The sequence below is a fragment of the Piliocolobus tephrosceles genome, chromosome 2 (genome assembly GCF_002776525.5).
Source record: "Piliocolobus tephrosceles isolate RC106 chromosome 2, ASM277652v3, whole genome shotgun sequence".
In the NCBI taxonomy this organism is placed as follows: Eukaryota; Metazoa; Chordata; class Mammalia; order Primates; family Cercopithecidae; genus Piliocolobus; species Piliocolobus tephrosceles.
In genome coordinates, this window is record NC_045435.1 from 181,490,649 (window position 1) to 181,510,108 (window position 19,460).

A 19,460-nucleotide genomic window follows, 5' to 3' on the forward strand; every position below is an offset into this window, starting at 1 on the left:
TAACACATTTTAAAGGAAATTGGAATTTTATGGAATGACATAAACACCATCCATGTGGATAATACTCTAATCTGTATTAAAGGCTATGTAAAATTTGAAAAATCACTTACTATCCAAAGATAATTTAAAATTTACAAAAGCACTTATGTGTTCACACATTAGTGTTCATTGAAAGTACAGTGAATAAAATGAAACATATACTCATATAAAATACCCCATTCCTCAAAAAGAACAAATATACTCAAGTTTATATTACCAGTATAGTTCCACTTCACTATTTCTTGCTGTCACTTAGCAATTTATACTGGTTAACCAATACCTCTTTTAAAAAGTAACTATCCCAAGAAAGTTTAAGATAAATGTTCTCCTTAGTGTGATTTAGTTTGGTTGTTTTAAATATTTAGCTGAATTTATCGTTCCTAATGTGAACAACTGATACTCTTCAGGTAAGAGGAAGGGTTGAGCATGGACAGAGAAGGTTGCAGTTTGTAGCTCTTCACGAAAGTCCAGTCCTGGCTGTGGTATGAGATTGCCATGTAACCAGCTGGAGGACACTTCCTCAGCGTTGTTACTCTACAACTATTCACTCTACTAATTAGTTACCAAATAAATACTTGCTTTTCTAAGAGGGAGTGATAAAAAATAATAAGGTAAAAAAAATCTAAAAGACAGACTATTTTATCGAGAACTGATTTCTCACCACTTTCTCTGTTCATGAAATACCCACAAAAATGTAAAACATTTCTCTCTCAAGAAAGTGACTCTGAGAGATTCTGGACGTGAAAGCAGGCAAGAGGTTTCTGCACAATCAGAGACTGAGTCCAAACATAGCCTCAGCCATTCAGTCTTAGGCCAGGTGTGGAAAGTCTGTTTTGCAAGCTTCAGCTGGTGTAAGCTGATACTGGGGAGCATAAGGGAGGCTAGTGAAGCTGATGAGATGCAGAGCAAAGCTGGTGGAGTCCAATCAGATTGAGGTTAATAAGGAAATTCCAGCCAGAACATGGTAAGGAAGAACTGAAACAGTGCCCAAATTCTAGCAATGAGTTTTGTGGGAATGAGTTTGAAAGCAAACTCTAGCTAGTTGCCTGGAGTATCTTCCAGGACTGCCAAGTGGTTGCTCTTGCCTTAGACGGACGCCTTGTTTTTTCCACATGGCATATATAGAGTGAAGAATAACTCATGGCTCTTTTACCCACCAGGAGTGTACAGTTTACTAGTTCTAAACCAGAGACTTGCTGGCTTTAGCAGGGGAAGTTGTGGTAATGTTGGAGAGCACGTCGTGTCCAGTGTGTCGCTATGTGGCATACATCTGTAGTCTCAGAGTTACTCATGAGGCTGAGGCTGGAGGATTACTTGAACCCAGGAGTTTGAGCCCAGCCTGGGCAACATAGTGAGACCCACGTCTCTAACAATAACCAACAACAAAGTTGGACTGGAGTTTCCACTAGAAAAAAAGACAGCAACACCCCTTTTACACTGCCAAAGTCTCCATTTTTTCCCTTATTTCCAGTTCTCTCATTGTTCATATCATAACCTCTTCCTAAATTCCTTCACAAGACTTTTCTTAAAAGGATTTTTTAAAAGTGTATGACATCAGGCTGCTTCTGATATTGCAAGCAAGGTCTCTAGTCCTCAAGTTAACTGGGATGTAAAGCTTTAATCATCTATTACAGTGATTTGAAATTTTAGTGGGTATAAAAATTCACCTGGATGTTAAAACACAGATCATTGGACCCTATGCCCAGAATCCCTGATTTATTAACTTTAAAATTGGGCCTGAGAGTTTGCTCATCTAACAAGTATTTAAGTGATGCTGATGTTGCTGAACGAGGAACAATTTGAGAATTGATTGAAAAGACCCTTTTATGGTATATAAGGATATGTCTGCTTCTTTATAGCTGTATGTGCACACAAGTGTCTGGCTGCATGTAATATATATAGCTAGACACATACAGTCAAAATGCCATGAATTACAGAATTTTACACATTTCATTCAGCAAAGTAGAAAATTGAGAGACTAGATAGGTCACTTTAGAAACTTAAGCCAGGCGCAGTGGCTCAAGCCTGTAATCCCAGCACTTTGGGAGGCCGAGACGGGCGGATCACGAGGTCAGGAGATCGAGACCATCCTGGCTAACACGGTGAAACCCCGTCTCTACTAAAAATACAAAAAACTAGCCGGGCGAGGTGGCGGGCGCCTGTAGTCCCAGCTACTCAGGAGGCTGAGGCAGGAGAATGGCGTGAACCCGGGAGGCGGAGCTTGCAGTGAGCTGAGATCGGGCCACTGCACCCCAGCCTGGGCGACAGAGTGAGACTTCGTCTCAAAAAAAAAAAAAAAAAAAAAGAAACTTAAACAAAGTATATTTTCAGTTTTCTTATTCTTCAGTCAAGCGTGTTCATTGAACATCCAGTTAACACATACTGAGTGAGAATATATAGAAAACCCTTGAAATATAGGGTGATTGAACTCAAAGAGCAAAAGTGTAAATCAACAGTGGCTAACCCAATGATCGTATATTACTGATTCTTATCTAGTAGGAACCATCAGAAACATCAGGGAAGCTTTTACAAAGCATACATACTCAAACCCTACTGTAAAGCTGTAAGATCCTTGGAAGGTAACGAATTAGTGAAAACTGCTATAGAAAATAATAATTGAGGAAACTGAATAATGACTGTTTCTATAAACTTACTAATTTCATTTGTTTTCATCTAGCTTATTACTAAGTAGGAATCACACTTTCTCTCCTATTAGCGAGAAGTTCATACTGTCATCATGCATGTGGGCCAAATGCCTCTAGTGCTTTCTGATACACTCCCATGTATTTCACCCACAGCTGCAGAGGGCAGTTCTTTGAAAGTTCAGACTCACCTTGCGCTGCCAGCCTACACCAACAAGTACCAAGTCCTCCTGAATTCAGCCCAGGGTCTTCTGTTACATTCCAGTGCTCACTGGACCCATGTTTGTATGCTCTTTCTGAAAGTACAAAGGAGGTAATACCCAAGAGATAATCCTCATCCAATAGGCAATGAAGCCAGTGGATAAATGCCAAGGCTGGCTGTTCATCTGCAGGTGGGCAGTTCTGGAAGCTCTTCTATCTGTTCCTCAGGAAGCCTCAGGAATGGAATGAAGTCCCTATTATTCAAAGGAAGCACATTGATGACAACTTTTTATCTGACTTTTATTTTGCTTCCTTGTTTTATTCATTCATTCCTGGTTCTTGAGGTCACTTCCCAAATTAACCTCCAGTACTCAAGTCCTTTCCTCAGACTCTATAGGGAGTCACAGATTAAAACATTTTGTGGTGTAGAAAATTGGCAAAATATGTATTTCTAAAAAAAAAAAATGCAACTTCCTAGTGAACTTTTTTTTTTTTTTTCAAAAGATGGTGTGCATGAAGGTAGAAGCAATGTAAGGATATATAAATATTAGTAGCCATTTATTTAAGGATTAATAAATTTGAATTAAAAATCATGGATTTCATCAAAAGGAACAAGATACAAATTTAATAGATTGTAAAATTTGATTCTTATTCTTCCCTAAAAGGAATCTGAGCAAATAACTGCTCTCAAAGAAATAGTTAACAAAGCTTCGAAGCTTTTAAGTTATTTGTTATCACAAACCAAACAAAGCAAAAGAGACCAGACATTCCCTTTATGCTTCTGGCTTCTGCCACTTTTCTTAATACCTCTATTGCCCCTCCTAAGTAGATAATAAGACCTGTGATGCTTCATCTAGATGCACAGAGCTTATGGTGAGAACAACAATTTAAAGGGAGGCAACTCATGCTAATGTAATTGGTGTAAATCTTGGATTGAATCATAGTGTTCTAAGATTAATCTAAATTGTAAACCAGTGGCATTTTTTGTTAGTCTGTTTTTCCTTAACCTTATGTATGTTAGTAGAATTTATCAAATCAATATAATCAACATCCTAGAAATGACTGAATTTGAAGGCAAACCAGTAGTATGCTGGATATTAAGAGCAAAGCCATACAAAGATAGACCATTAACAAATCACCATACATGTCTGAACATCAAGGCTTATTTTGAAAAGCAAAAGGTCAACAGTGAATATTCACTTTCTCATGAAACTTGTCTGTAATCTGCCAATAGGCAGGAAAAATGAGTCACTCATAAGTCACTCAGAGACATAAAACATAAGACCAGTCTGCCCTTTGACGATCATCCAGTCAAGGCATTTCAAATACAGCTATTCTCAGTTTCCAACCCTAATTGATTAACACTGTCTGCCAGATTAGTCTTGTTCAGAATAATTCTGGGTTTGCACTTCCACATCTAGAAGAAGTTATTAATTCTTTCTTACAACATTGGGACTTAGATTTTGAAGAAATTATTAACATTTTTAAATTAAAAAAATTAAAAATAACTGGATTAGGACTCAATCTAATGGCTCTGAAATGTGAATATAGCTTATCTAGGACATGTTGGGTGTCATTTTAAAAATTGAGCTACGATAAATATAGCATAAAGTATATAAAGTCTATTAATTTAAGTATGTAGCCTTGTGAACTTCTGCATAAGAAAACAACTGTGGTGACTATCACCTTGATCATGTTGTAAAACTCTTGCAACACTCCGGAAGTTTCCCTAAGCCCTCTCCCAATAAATAATTCATAGGTAACCGCCATTTTGTCTTCTATTATCATTGATTCATTCTATATGTTCTTAAACTACATAAAAATGGAATCATAGATGAACTTGAAGATATTTCTATCAGTGTGGACTTATTATTTGTGTCTGTGCTGGCAACTGATTATTCACATTAAGTTGATTGAGAGCCCAATATCTTAGAAAACTTATTCTACTTTACAAAAGAAATTATTATGGAGAGAGAGGGTTATATTACATCCTACGCAAACCTCTACTATTGTCAGTGCAATGCCTCTTTAAAACAGGTCTAAATTGGCACCTGTACCTTGAAAAGGCTTTCTTAAAAACTAGATACTCTGAACAAACTCACCATATAGATAGCTAGAAATGTTAGATAATATATATAAAACAGCCTCGTAAAAGCAAAGATGACCTCACAGGCCTCCAAATAAAATTGCCAAGGACCAGGAAGAAAGTTTTAAAAACCTAAAAATGGCTGGGTGCGGTGGCTCATGCCTGTAATCCCATGCCACAGGGGCCAGGGGTCCCAACACTGGAGCTCAGATTCTCCACAGCCTTTCAGCTAGAATTTGCTTAAGCCTGCTGAGTTCCCAGGGGGAGGGACGACAAGCACCACAGCTGTGACTGCCTGTTGTCTAAGCTGTTTGAGCTCCTTGTCAGAGGGGCAGCAGCCAGCATGGGAACTGATAGCTACCTAATATGCTAAACTCCCCGGGTGTGGGGGAGGGCGGCAGCAATCTCTATACCTCAGGCCATGCTTTTCCCCTGCTGGAGCCAAGGGGGCTGGACGACTTGATCCCAACAGGTGTCCGCCATAGCCCAACACAGGGGCAGTGGCAGACTGCAGCCAGACTGCCTCTTCAGGCCAGACCCTGACCCATCCCTCCTCACTGGGCAGGGCCTCCCTGCAGGAATTCCAACAACTCCAACAACTCTAACAACTCTAGCCAGAGGCTCAGAGACAGAGCTCCGATCTCCCTGGGCCTGAGCTCCTAGAGGGAGGGGTGGCTGCAGTCTCTGCGGACCAGCAGACTTAGCCTTTCCCCCTGCTAGTACTGAGGAATCCGGCAGCCCAGACAACTGGATTCCCTGCAATGAAGCACACTCCCTCCAACAGAGACAGTTAAAGTGCTGCATTAAACAGGTCCTATTCCCTGTGCCACTCAACTGGGTGAGACCCTCCAATAGGGGTTGTCAGACACCCTATACAGGACTGATCCTGCTGGCATCAGGTTGGTGGCTCTTGAGGTCAGAGATACCAGAGGAAGAGCAGCTACCCATCTTTGCTATTCTCTAGCTTCCTTGAGTGACATCTCCAAGCCCAGCCACTAACCAAATGAATAGGGCCTGAAGTGAACCCCTAGCAAACCACGGTAATCCTACAGAAGAGGAACCTGTCCACTGAAAGAAAAACAAACAGAAAGCAATGACAACCGCATCATCAACAACAAAAAGTCCCCACAAAAACCCCATCCAAGAGTCAGCAGCCTCAAAGATCAAAACTAGACAAACTCATGAAGATGAAAAAGAATAAATGAAAAAAAGCTGAAAACCCAAAAGGCCAGAGTGCCTCTTCTCCTCCAAATGATCACAATGCCTCTCCAGCAAGGGCACACAACTGGACGTAGGATGAGATGGATGAATTGACAGAAGTAGGCTTCAGAAGATGAGTAATGACAAACTCTGCTGAGCTAAAGGAGCATATTGTAACCCGATGCAAAGAAGCTAAGAACCTTGAAAGAAGCTTAGAGGAGCTGCTAACTAGAATAACCAGTTTAGAGAGGAATATAAATGAGCTGATGGAGCTGAAAACACAGCACGAGAACATTGTGAAGCATACACATGTATCAATAGCTGAATCGACCAAGTGGAGAAAGGTTATCAGAGTTTGAAGACTACCTTGCTTAAATAAGGCATGCAGACACGATTAGAGAAAACAGAATGAAAAGGAACAAAGCCTCTAAGAAATATGGGACTATGTAAAAAGACCGAACCTACGACTGATTGGCGTACCCGAAGGAGACAGGGAGAATGGAACCAAGCTGGAAAACACACTTCAGGATATTATCCAGGAGAACTTTCCCAACCTAGTAAGACAGGCCAACATTCAAATTCAGGAATTACTGAGAACACCGCTAAGAGACTCCACGAGAAGATCAACCCCAAGACACATAATCATCAGATTCACCAAGGTCAAGAGGATGGAAAAAAATGTTAAGGTAGCCAGAGAGAAAGGCCAGATCACCTACAAAGGGAAGCCCATCAGACTAACAGCAGAGCTCTCAGCAGAAACCCTACAAACCAGAAGAGAGTGGGGACTATTATTAAACATTCTTAAAAGAATTTTCAACCCAGAATTTTATATCCAGCCAAACTAAGCTGCATAAGCGAAGGAAAAATAAAATTCTTTCCAGGCAAGCAACTGTTGAACAATTTCATTACCACTAGCCATGCCTTGCAAGAACTCTGAAGGAAGCATTAAATATGGAAGGGAAAAACTTGTACCAACCAATGCAAAAACACACCAACATATAAAGACCAATGGCACTATGAAGAAACTGCATCAATTAATGTGCAAAATAACCAGATAGCATCATGATGGCAGGATCAAATTCACATGTAAAAATACTAACCTTAACTCAAGATAGAATATAGACTTAAATGTAAAACCCAAAACCATAAAAGCCCTATAAGAAAACCTAGGCAATAACATTTCAAGACATAAGCATAGGCAAAGACTTCATGATGAAAACGCCAAAAGCAATTGCAACAAAAGCCAAAATTGACAAATGGAATCTAATTAAACTAAAGAGCTTCTGCACAGCAAAAGAAACTATCATCAGAGTGAACAGGAAACCTACAGAATGGGAGAAAATTTTTGCAATCTACCCATCTGACAAAGGTCTACTATCCAGAATCTATATGGAACTTCAACAAATTTACAAGAAAAAACCACTCCATCAAAAACTGGGCAAAGGATATTAACAGACACTTCTCAAAACAAGACATTTATGCAGCCAACAATCATATATAAAAAAAAGCTAAACATCACTGATCATTAGAGAAATGCAAATCAAAACCACAATGAGATATGATCTCATGACAGTCAAAAATGGTGATTATTAAAAAGTCAAGAAACATTAGATGCTGGTGAGGCTATGGAGAAATAGGAATGCTTTTACACTGTTGGTGAAAATATAAATTAGTTCAACCATTGTGGAAGACAGTGTGGCAATTCCTCAAGTATCTAGAAACAGAAATACCATTTGACTCAGCAATTCCATTACTGGGTATATACCCAAAGAAATATAAATCATTCTCCTATAAAGACACATACACACATATGTTTATTGCAGCACTATTCACAATAGCAAAGACATGGAACTAACCCAAATGCCCATCAACGATAGGCTGGATAAATAAAATGCAGTACATATACACCATAGAATACTATGAAGCTGTAAAAACGAATGAGATCGTGTCCTTTGTGGGGACATGGATGAAGCTGGAAGCCATCATCCTCAGCAAACTAACACAGGAACAGAAAACCAAACACCACATGTTCTCACTTATAAGTGGGAGTTGAACAATGAGAACATATGGACACAGGGAGAGAAACAACATATGCTGGGGCCTGTTGGGAGGTGGCGGATGAGGGAAGGGAACCTGAATGATGGGTTAGTACATGCAGCAAACCACCATGGCACATGTGTACTTATGGAATAAACCTGAACATTCTGCACATGTATCCCAGAACTTAAAAAATAAGTCTCAAAATAAAAAAATACATTTTTTTTTTTTTCTTAAAAAAGGACAAAACATCTTTTAGCTGGCACAGGGAGAGGACAATAGTGTTCCAGTCTGAATGGGTTCTGTGGAGACAAAAAACCAAAATGTCCTTAGAGTCTAAAATGTCACAGTCACTTTTCCTGAGTTCGAGATTCCAACGTAAACAAACTGTGTAGTCTGGAAACTCTTAGCAAAGAAACTAACATAAAAATGGCCATACTCCTGGGCACTTGCTGGAGGCAAGCATACATCCTTTTGGAAAGGTAACTCCTTAGCCTAGGATCTACAGGATCCTCACAGATAAAACCCTTCCAAACATGGGTCATGAATCGAACCACTGTAAGAAGATAAATGAGTAAAAGTCAAGATATATATATATATATATATATATACACACACACACACACACACACACATATATATATATATGTAATATAACATAACAATGTTATTCAGGTGACTTTGATTAACCAATCTGTTAAAATAGGATAAAAAGGTTAAAGCTAAAAATATTAAGAAATAAATCAAACACTATGAGAAAATATCAACAAGAGAAGAAAAAAACACAAAATTCTATAAATACACATATATAGACATATGTATGCAAACATATACATTTAAACATTTACATATAAAATATGTAAAGTCATCGATGAGATAGAAGATATATTTAAGGCAATTATTTAGAGACATGAATTTTTAAATATTAAATACTTAAGAAAATTTGAGAGAAGTGGAGAGGAGGTCATAGTAATAAAACTTAACATGCATCTAATGAGTGTTCCATGACAAGAGAATGCAGTTAATGGAAGCAAAAGAGTATTCAAATATTTATAGAAAAAGGCATACACGATTCTAGAATTGAATAAAAAGCATAAATCCTTAGATTTACAAAGCATAATGAATCTCAAGGATAGTAAATAAAAATGAATTTACTCCTAAGGAAAAGTGTAGAATACTAAAATAAATAAATAATAAATATTTAAAGGGAGAAAGTAAACTAGATTACAGAAATGATACAGAAGATATCTCCAAAGCAAAAATAAAAAAGAGACAAAAAATTTCCCTAAAATTATGAGGAAAAAAAATCAATCTAGAATTTTATGCCCAACATTATTGAAGAATAAATACCAAACGAAGATATTTTCAAATAAATCAAAAGTGACAGAGCGCATCTGCGTTTTCCTTTTTCTCGTGTCATTCTCTGGCTTTTCTCATTCAAATAAAATCAACTTAGCTATATAACTATAAAATTATTAAACACTGTATTAAAAATCAAGGCTACCATTGTTTCAAAACATTTATTCTTCTAAATTTAAAGTTACATGACCGAGTTTGGCTTCCCCCGGAAATACAAGAAGAGAGTAATACAAGAACACGCTCAAATTTGTGTTGAATAACATAAATCCCTCTCCTTTGAGTTGTATACTTTTGGTTAGTTTTCAGATTAAATATTGTAGTAATTAAACAACCTATTATGATGTCTGACATCTTTTATACTTTAAATTTATATAAATATATTGAATGTTTTCTTGTATATTCTATAATAGTGATTGAAAAAAAGAAAAACACATGGATTGTCTCACTATGGGTGGACATTGGAAAAGCTTAGCTGGAATCTCTGCTTCAGGATCTCACAAGGCTGCAGTTGAAATATTGGCAGGACCTGCAGTCTCATCTCAAGCTCAGTCAAGGAAACATTCGATTTCATGTTCATGTGGTTGTTAGTCCATTAGTCCCTTATGGGCTACTGGACCCAGGACCTCTGTATCTTGCTGGCTGTCAGCTGGAAGCCTTCATCAGCTTCTTGTCATGAGGGCCTTCCCAGCATGATAACAAGTTGCTTCCTCAAAGACTGCCAAGGCTAGTGTCCCCTAGAAATATGGTTTATGGTTTTATGAAACATTCACATGACAGTGACATCCATTATCTTTGCCATACTCTATTGATCACAAGCAAGTCACAGGTTCCATCCACATTAAAAAGGCAGAAAATTTATAGGGCATAAATCCCAGGAGCTAGAGATCTCGGGGACCACCTTAGAGTATGTCTACCACAAATATATGTATATATTTAATATATTTTACAGTTAGAGCAAGGTGACAATAAAATTATTTATTTTTTCTTTTCTTCTTTTTCTTCCTTTGCTTTTTCTCTTTTCTCTCTTAACTTGCATTTGTCCTGCTATAGTGCTTTTGCTATGAATTTCTTAAGTTGGGGTAGCTGGCATCCAAGATGAGTGTTGATCATAGCAAACTATCCACATCATGACATCTATTATGACGTGTGTGTTATTATTTTAACTAAGTAAGGCCTCTAGAATCCTTGGAGTGAATGGTGTTTTCTAATATTACATAATTTAAAGAAACAATGATATGCTTATAGAAAAAAACAGCCAACTGAATTGAAAACCTGAGGCTCTGAAGATACGTCCAAATATTTTGGAGCTTTAACTAATACAATATTGAAATAATGAATTTGTACATCCCGTTGAATACAACCAACTCAAGTTGGGACCTACTAGAGTGGCAATAAAACTCTTTACTTGGGCCTTAGTCTGAGATTCCATTATAATATATATGCAGAATGAATTTTTCAGGGACAATGATCATTTATTTCTATTCCATTGTGCCTTGGACAAGCCTAATTTCTTCAAACAACCAGGGCTCATTAATTTAGACTACTTCTTGAAATTTCAGCCAAAATATTCAGAAATAACTGCATTCATTCAAAAAGATCACATAGGTTCTTACTATATAAAACCCACTACAATTTAGATTATGGAGCATATGATGTTATAATTAATGAAGTTTCTATATTAAATAAGAGCACCATCACTGTGCATAATTATATATGGTAATTCAAGCTATGCTAACAAAGGGTAGTTTAGTTTTGGAATCAACAATACCTACTTTCACAGTGTATACTTTCCATATTAACTTAATTTCTTTCTCCATTATTAATTGTGTTGTGTTTATTGGTACTAAATGAAGAATTGCTTTACCATTTTGTTGATGTTAAATTAACTAAGAAATTTTTGTTATTTCACTCCAAACCATGTTATCCTCTGAAAAATTAGCTTATAGGCTTCAAATTATCTTAGGTTCATCTCATAATAATTAGGATGGATTCAGTCAAAAGTGGGGGGAAGTCTGGGTGACTTACTTAAGAATCAGGAGCCTGGAAACTTAGGCAGTGTTTCTACTCCCTAAAAACTTATGTTAAGCAATTATACAGCTCTTGAATCTGCACTCTGTTAAACAGAAGCACCCTGGGATAGTCTCAAAGCATTTGTCTTAGAACACTTACCAACTTGTCCCTAGGTGATATGAAGGATTGCTATGTCAACCTGGAGAAAGGACTCAAGCACTAATGCATTAGGAAAGCCTGGACAAATCAATATAGACAGGTCGATGCTGAAGATCATAAGATGCCAAATCTGGAAAAAACATAGATGAAGATGAAGTTTAGCAGGGTGATGAGTAGTTTACTACAGAAGATAACATATCCTTCATTCTTCCAATCCTTTATTCACCCAGCAGCTTAGTTGTATTTAAACTTTCTCCTTTCCATTTATTTCTTATTATTTTCCATTGCTTTTGGGTAAAGTCCAAACTTTGTAAAATGTTCAATAGAATCTTGAACAATTCTGCTTAGATCTGCTGCTTCTGCTTTAATTTATATCATGTCCACCACCCACACCTGAGGTCTTTTATTTTAGCTGGTCTGGCATTTTTCACAGTTCCTCAATGCAACATGCTATTTTCCACCACAATGCCTTTGCACACATTCTTCCATTTACTTAAAATACTAAAAACACTCTCCCCTAACACATAAACTCACTTTCTTTCCTCAGTTAACTCTGTTCCATTAGCCCTTAGCTCAATTTTTACTTGTTCAAAAGAGCCTTCCTTGATTTTCCAGATGAGATTTAATCCCAATGTTAAAGCGTTTCAAAGCAACATGTCCCTCTTTTTGCTAACAATTAACATAATTGAAATTTTCTGTTCTTTCTCTTAATATATGGTTAATGCCAGTCTATTTCACTAGATGTAAACTCCATCAGGGCTATGTCTATTTTGTTCATCATTTCCTAAGTCATATCCCATAGTAAGGATTCAATAAATGTTTCTTACCGAACTAATTTGTAATGTCTTTACCATAATATTCTCTCCAACTGTCATCATTTCATTTGGATAGTTACTCCGTTATATCAGGGGAGAACAATAATTTGACAGGATGGTGCTGTAGTATCTGTACTATGACAAAGGGTTTCTCGGGATATACAGGAATCATTTAAATGGGCTCAAGGACCATAAGATCTTTAGTTAGCATGATGAAAATTACAGCCTTCCTGATTAGTCTTTCTTATCGCTTAATGACCCAGAACAAGATAACAGAAAAGGGAGAATTCAATGTGGAAGAAAATAATGGCATAAAAGCAGGTTTACACTAGGTACTTCAAACCTAACACAACATACCAAATAATGAATTTAAAATGTACCAACAGTGTAAGACCTCACATAATACAATTTTGCTGTCTGAATCCTTAAGGAAAAAATAAAGCAGAATACCTCACAAAATAAAGCAAAGAGAAATTATGTAAATGGAGGAAATTGAAATTATGGCAGAGATGTAAAAAAGCTGAAAATTTCTTTAGAAAAAATAAAAAATGTACCTGCCACTATGGATAATTAATGACTCAAAAGAGAAGAAAAAAATTGTCTTTTTTTTTTTTTTTTTGCCCTGGCTAGGAGAAATGCTCACTGGCACAGAGAAAATTCCCCCTAAACTAATCATTAATAAAAACACATGGAAAATGCTTTTTGACAGCTTCTTTTCCAATGATGATTAAGCATTCTATAATCAAAACCCTACAACATTGGCTACCATCTCTTTTACTCCTGCTACGCTATTCTTAGCAAGAGACAAGGAGATAAAAGAGGACCATTCAAATAAGACTGAGAAGTGATGACACACACACAGCATAGGGAGGGTATAAAATTAGTGAAGGGTAAGCTACCCAGAATATATTTGAACACACAGATAATGTAGTTAGAGGAATCCATGTATTTTGTTTTGTTCTAAATAGAAATGCTATAGACTGCAATATAATAAAATGATAAAGCATAATGCAGAAAGTTTTAAATGCTTATTTGGAAATATTTTTAAATTATCTCTTAAACAATTTTTACATCAAAGAAAAAATCAAAATCTCAACCTTACACCAACAAATAGCAATATTAGTTTCTGAATATGAAACCAAGTATTGAAGACTTTACATGAAAACACATTGTAGAGTTTTAAACACTTGCATTATTACAAAAGAGAGAGGAAAATTAACAATTTTATTTCAAAATTATAATGAAAAAGAACACAATAAGGAAAACAGAAGGAAACCAGGAATAAAAAGCCATGAAAATTAATGAATTAAAATATAGTAATGAAAAGTAGACTTTTTTACATTTTTAAATTAACTGACACATAATAATTATACATAATTATGGAATACAATGTGATATTTCAATATATACATTTATTATGTAGTAATCAAATCAAGGTCGTTAACATACCCACCATTTTAAACATTTATTATTTCTTTGTGGTAGGACATTCAAAATCCTTCCTTCTAGTAATTTTTCTATGTATAATACTTTGTTGTTGGCAATAGTCACCCTAATGTGTGATAGAACACAATAATTTTTTTTTTTTTTCTAATTGTATATTTGTATTCATTGCTCAACCTTTTCCCATCCACTCTATCCTCCTACCCTCCCCAGTCTCTGGTAACCACTATTCTATTCACAACTTCTTTGAGATCAATTGAAAAGTAGCCTTGATATATAAATTCAGGTACTGATGATTTTTAAATCTAATGACATCTGGCTTTCTGAAGCAGATTTAAAAAGATGAAACAGTGAAAGTCATTGAAAAAGAAAAGGTAAATAATCTCATCTACAGAAATTAAAATAAAATGTGTAGTGTAAATCATACATAAAGTTGTAAAGTCTTGGTGTATTTTTTAGGAAAATATAAATCAATTTAAAGGTTACTAAAATGACTTTTTAAATATTCAACTGTAATAAAATATAAATAAATAGACAATCTTGATATGATCTCTCTTATTCTTCCTCTCTTTTACACATATATACATAATTCCTGGAAACATTAAAAAAATTATACATTATAATTTAGCAACTACTATATTGGGAATACACTAGTTAAGGCGTTAGTTAAGAGTATAAAATAAGATATGTAAATATTGAGTTGAGAGAAAAAGTAGTATTTGAAGATATGAATAGATGCCTAAAAAACACTAGGAAAAATAAGAAAAAATAGAAACCCAAGAGATTATCTGGTTCATAAAATTATATAGAAAGTAAAAATATTTTATTTCTGCAAACAACAAAAATGATAAAATATAAGGAGAGAAGATATTTCTTTAATGTTGGCAACACAAAAGGTAATATGCCTCAGAATGAAGTTAGTAACATATAAAGAGGTATTTTTAAAACACTACTTAAGGACATCAAAGAATGTTTGAATAAAAAAGATCACTTAAGTGGTCTTGGATAAGGGGACAACATTATCAAGACATCAGTACTTCCTGCCACAATTCTTACATTTTCTTTTCAAGTACATTTATAACAAGCATATTCATTTATTATTGTATACATGAGTTTGAAGGTGACAGCACGCATGCGTGTGTGTGTGTGCGCGCGCATATGTGTGTGTGAGAAAATGGCAGAAAAATACATGAAAACAGAGATAGTAAAATATAGGGATGAAGAATGAGGAGAGAAATAGACTAGAAAATAATATAGTAAAACTGATAGGAAAATATGAGAATAGCAGGTAAAGAATTGTACAATAAATGTGACAAGGAGGGAAGATATCTACCAGATATACAACATTTAAAGCTTAATTATTTGATTCTGGTACTGGAAGAAACATAAACACTAATGAAATAACTAAGATTTCAAATACAACCTCAAATGAATATTGGAATAAGTACCGATAGAGATGTTATTTTAAACAAGTGATGTAAGTGTCTATGTTTGGAGAAGAAGAAAAAACACTGAAACCTTCTCACTCTTTCAGCTAAAATAGTTGCTATGTTAAAGTGTGCAATATAATAAAATGTTTCAAAGTATTCAAAGAAAGCATGTATGACATATTTGTGTTTTCTCTGAGACAGGAAGACATTTCTAAAATCAATTCTAGAAAAAACTTTGATGTAAAATCAAACATGTTTATACTAAAAACAGATTTAGTAAAAAGATGAGAAACTAAAGTTATAATATAAATATATGTTTACATTTATATTATATTTTTATAATTAGAGATAAAAATACATTCAGACAAAGAGCTTTTACAGGTAGTAAGAAACAGGCACCCTGTAAAGAAAATATAGACAACATAAGAAGTCAGTACACTGAAAAAGGAAGCACAAATAGCAAATGAAGATAAAAAAAATACATTTTATAAATAACTAAATGCAAATAAAATAATTAAATACACCTTTCATAGTTAGATATATCTATGATGATTAAAATTTATTAAAATTTAAATAGGCCAATTGAAAAACAATATTTTTGAGACAACAGGAAAAAATATAGCCTTGATATAAGATTATAATAATGTATTATTAATTTGGCTGGGGTTGACAATGGCACTGTGGTTGTATAAAGAAGTATCTTTATATGATGTAAACACAAAATGAAATATTGAGGGATGACATGGCATGATATCAGAATTTTAATATTTCAGAAAAAATGGCAAAATGTTTGTGTTATGTCTAGTGATGGATATACGGAGGTTCATTATGCCATTTTCTCCACTTATGTGCCTTTGAAAATTTTCATTATAAACAGTTAAATAAAATAAATTGTTAATATAAAATGGGAGTCAATATGTGAAGATGTCAGCAGTCTTATACGTATTAGCTAAGCTAAAATTGGGTTCCCCTTTCTTAATCCCCCTCCTGGTTGACATCTTAGCAATCTTTAATACTGCTGGCCAGTCATTTCTTCATAAATCTCTGCTTTCCTCAGTTCCTGCCATAGCGCTCTGTTCTGGAGTTCCTCCTCAGGTCTTTGAATATTCCTTCTGGGTCTCCTCCCCTCTGTAGACACATTCTTTCTTATTGGTCATTAACTGCAGTAGTTTCTCAAGGCTCAGTTCTGAACTTTCCTTCTCTCTCCCTTTAAAATCTCTAGATAAGCTCAGTTTCCTTCTTTCCCACACTTCAATTACATCTATACACAGAAAGTCTCAACTTATCTAGTGGTTACAAGCATTGGTGTAGACCATCTTGTGTAGAGGTGAAGGGTCATCAGTGTACACATTCCACCAGCTATAGGACTGTAAGCCCCTATAGGCCTTCTATTTTCTCATTTGTTAACAGGTCAACGTTAAAATGTTGTTAAGATTTTGCATATACCTAGAGAGAGAGAGAGAGAGCTTATGAAAGTGTCTGGGGTGTCCAATCAGTGAAAGCTAATATTATTCCCAAACATATTCCTCTACGCCTTATTTTCATACAGTTATGTCCCTACTCGAGATCTCTAAACACATCTTTGGGGATATTCAAATTTAATTTTTCTTCTTACCCTCAAACCTGGTTCTCTTTTGATGCCCCTTATGCCAATAAATAATACCACTCTTCAGTTGGTGCACAAGCGAGACAGTTAGTGCATTAGTTTCCTATTGCTGCTGTAACAAATTCCCACAAACTTGGTGACTTAAAAAAAAACACAGATTTATTATGTTACAGTTCAGGCAGTCAGAAATCTGAAATAAGTTTCAGTGAGCTAATGTCAAAGTATTGACAGGGCTGCGTTCCTTCTGGAGGCTGTAAAGGAGAATCCATTTCCTTTTTCATCTTCTAGAGGCTGCTTACGTTCCTTGGCTCATAGCCCTTTCCTCCATCTTCAAAATCAGCTGTGTAGTATCGTCAAACCGCTCTCTTACACTGACTCTTCTGCCTTCCTTCTCTACATTTAAACCCTTATGATTACCTTAAACTCACACTGATAACCCAGGACAATTTTATTTTAAGGGCAGCTGATTAGAAACCTTAATTCTATCTACAACCTTAATTCCCTCTTGTCTTGTGGTCGCAGGGTCAGGAAATTAGGGCATAGAGACCCTTAGGGGGCCAATACACTATCAAGAATGCCTGGTTACCCTTATTGCTGATATACAATCTCTTTTTCAATCATTTAGATTTTCTTTGTTTTTAATATGTGTTTGTTTTTGATGTTGTTTGTTAATTTATTTTAAAGGCTTAATTATTTTAGAGCAGTTTTAGATTCACAGCAAAACTGAGCAGAAGGAGCAGAGATAACCCATATGCCCCTGTCCTAAACAAGCATAGCTTCTTACATTATCAACATCCCCCACCAGAATGGTACATTTATTACAATTGATAATCCTACACTGACATCATTATCACCCAAAGCTCTTGGTTTTCATAGGGTTCACTCTTGGATTTGTGCGTTCTATGGTATGGACAAATGTATAATTGCATTATCCACTATTATAACATCATACAGAGTATTTTCACTGCCTCAAAAAATCCTCTGTGTTCTGCCTTTTCATCCTTCCCTCCCCTCTGTATCCTGACAACCATGAATTATTTTATTGTCTCCATAGTTTTGCCTTTTCTAGAATGTTACATAGTTAGAATCATATAGTAGTTAGCATTTTTAGACTGAGTGCTTTTACTTAGCAATGTACACTTCAGTTTCCTCCATGTTTTTTCATGGCTTGATAGCTCATTTCTTTTTAGTGCTGAATAATATTCTATTATTTGGATGTACCCTAATTTATTTATCCACTCACCTACTGGTAGATATCTTGGTTGCTTCTATGTTTTGACAACTATGAACATCCATGTGAAAGATTATGTGTGGGCATGTTTTTCAACTCCTTTGGGTAAATGTAAAGGAATACAAAAATGCTTTACTTTTTACATCTCTTCTATCCAATGATGAGACTCCTATCCAATCAAGCAGAACACAGTTAGCTTGACAATAGCAAAGTTACTAATATCTCCCTAACTCCTTGTGACTCTCTATCAATCAAGTTTATACCAATCAAAGTGATACTTTCAAAACAAATCTTAAATAGCATCTTGCTCCTCTTTAAACCTTTTATTGATTTCCCATTACCTATTGCTCTTAGGATACAGCCCAAAATCCTTATTATGTTCTACAAGTTCATTAATATTGCCTATTAGAATCTACCCAAGGAGCCTAAGAAACAGAAAAACAAAAACCATTCGCTGAGAAGGGTTGCATATTAATCATGTTCCCCCTGAAAGAGGACATATTCAAATTAGAATAATTTCAAGAATGCTTGTTTACAAATGATATAATTACAAAGCTGTGTAAGCTGAGGCAAAGGATAGTGCAATAGCACCAAGCTAGTTGCAGCAGTGCTGCTACCATGCTGGGTGTGAAGGCATGAGGAGTGGCAGAGGTTATAGGAACCACCCCGCTCCACCAACACACAAAAACATCTTACTTTAAGCAGCCCATCTTGGAAAAAACAGAGGTCTTCCTCAAGTGGGAAAAAGCAGCTTAATCAAGAGGAAATACATACCCTTAACCTTATTAACCTCTAACCTCTTACCAGATATCCTCTTTGGCCAAACCCTGCAGAAGGCCAGTAGACATAGGAACCTGTGACTTACCCAAGCAGATTAGCCTTTGATGGCGAATAGCAACATGGACATGGGTGGGTATCTTTATGGAAGGGCAAACAGAAGATACCTGGTCTAAATAGGGAATAAAATAAGTGAACAAGATTTAGAGGAATCATTCTGAAAAGTAATGAGACATATCCCTGAGTGAGAGGAGTCAAAGAGAGCATGGAAAATAGCTAGATACGTTTGGAAGTAGATGCTTTAACTAATGGACATGCACAGCAGGTTCTTAAGCAGGGAAATAAAGTTTAACAATTTAGGAATAAAGTGGGAATATTAGTTTGGCTACTGTGGACAGAGTAAATAAGAAACAAGGAAGTAGCAA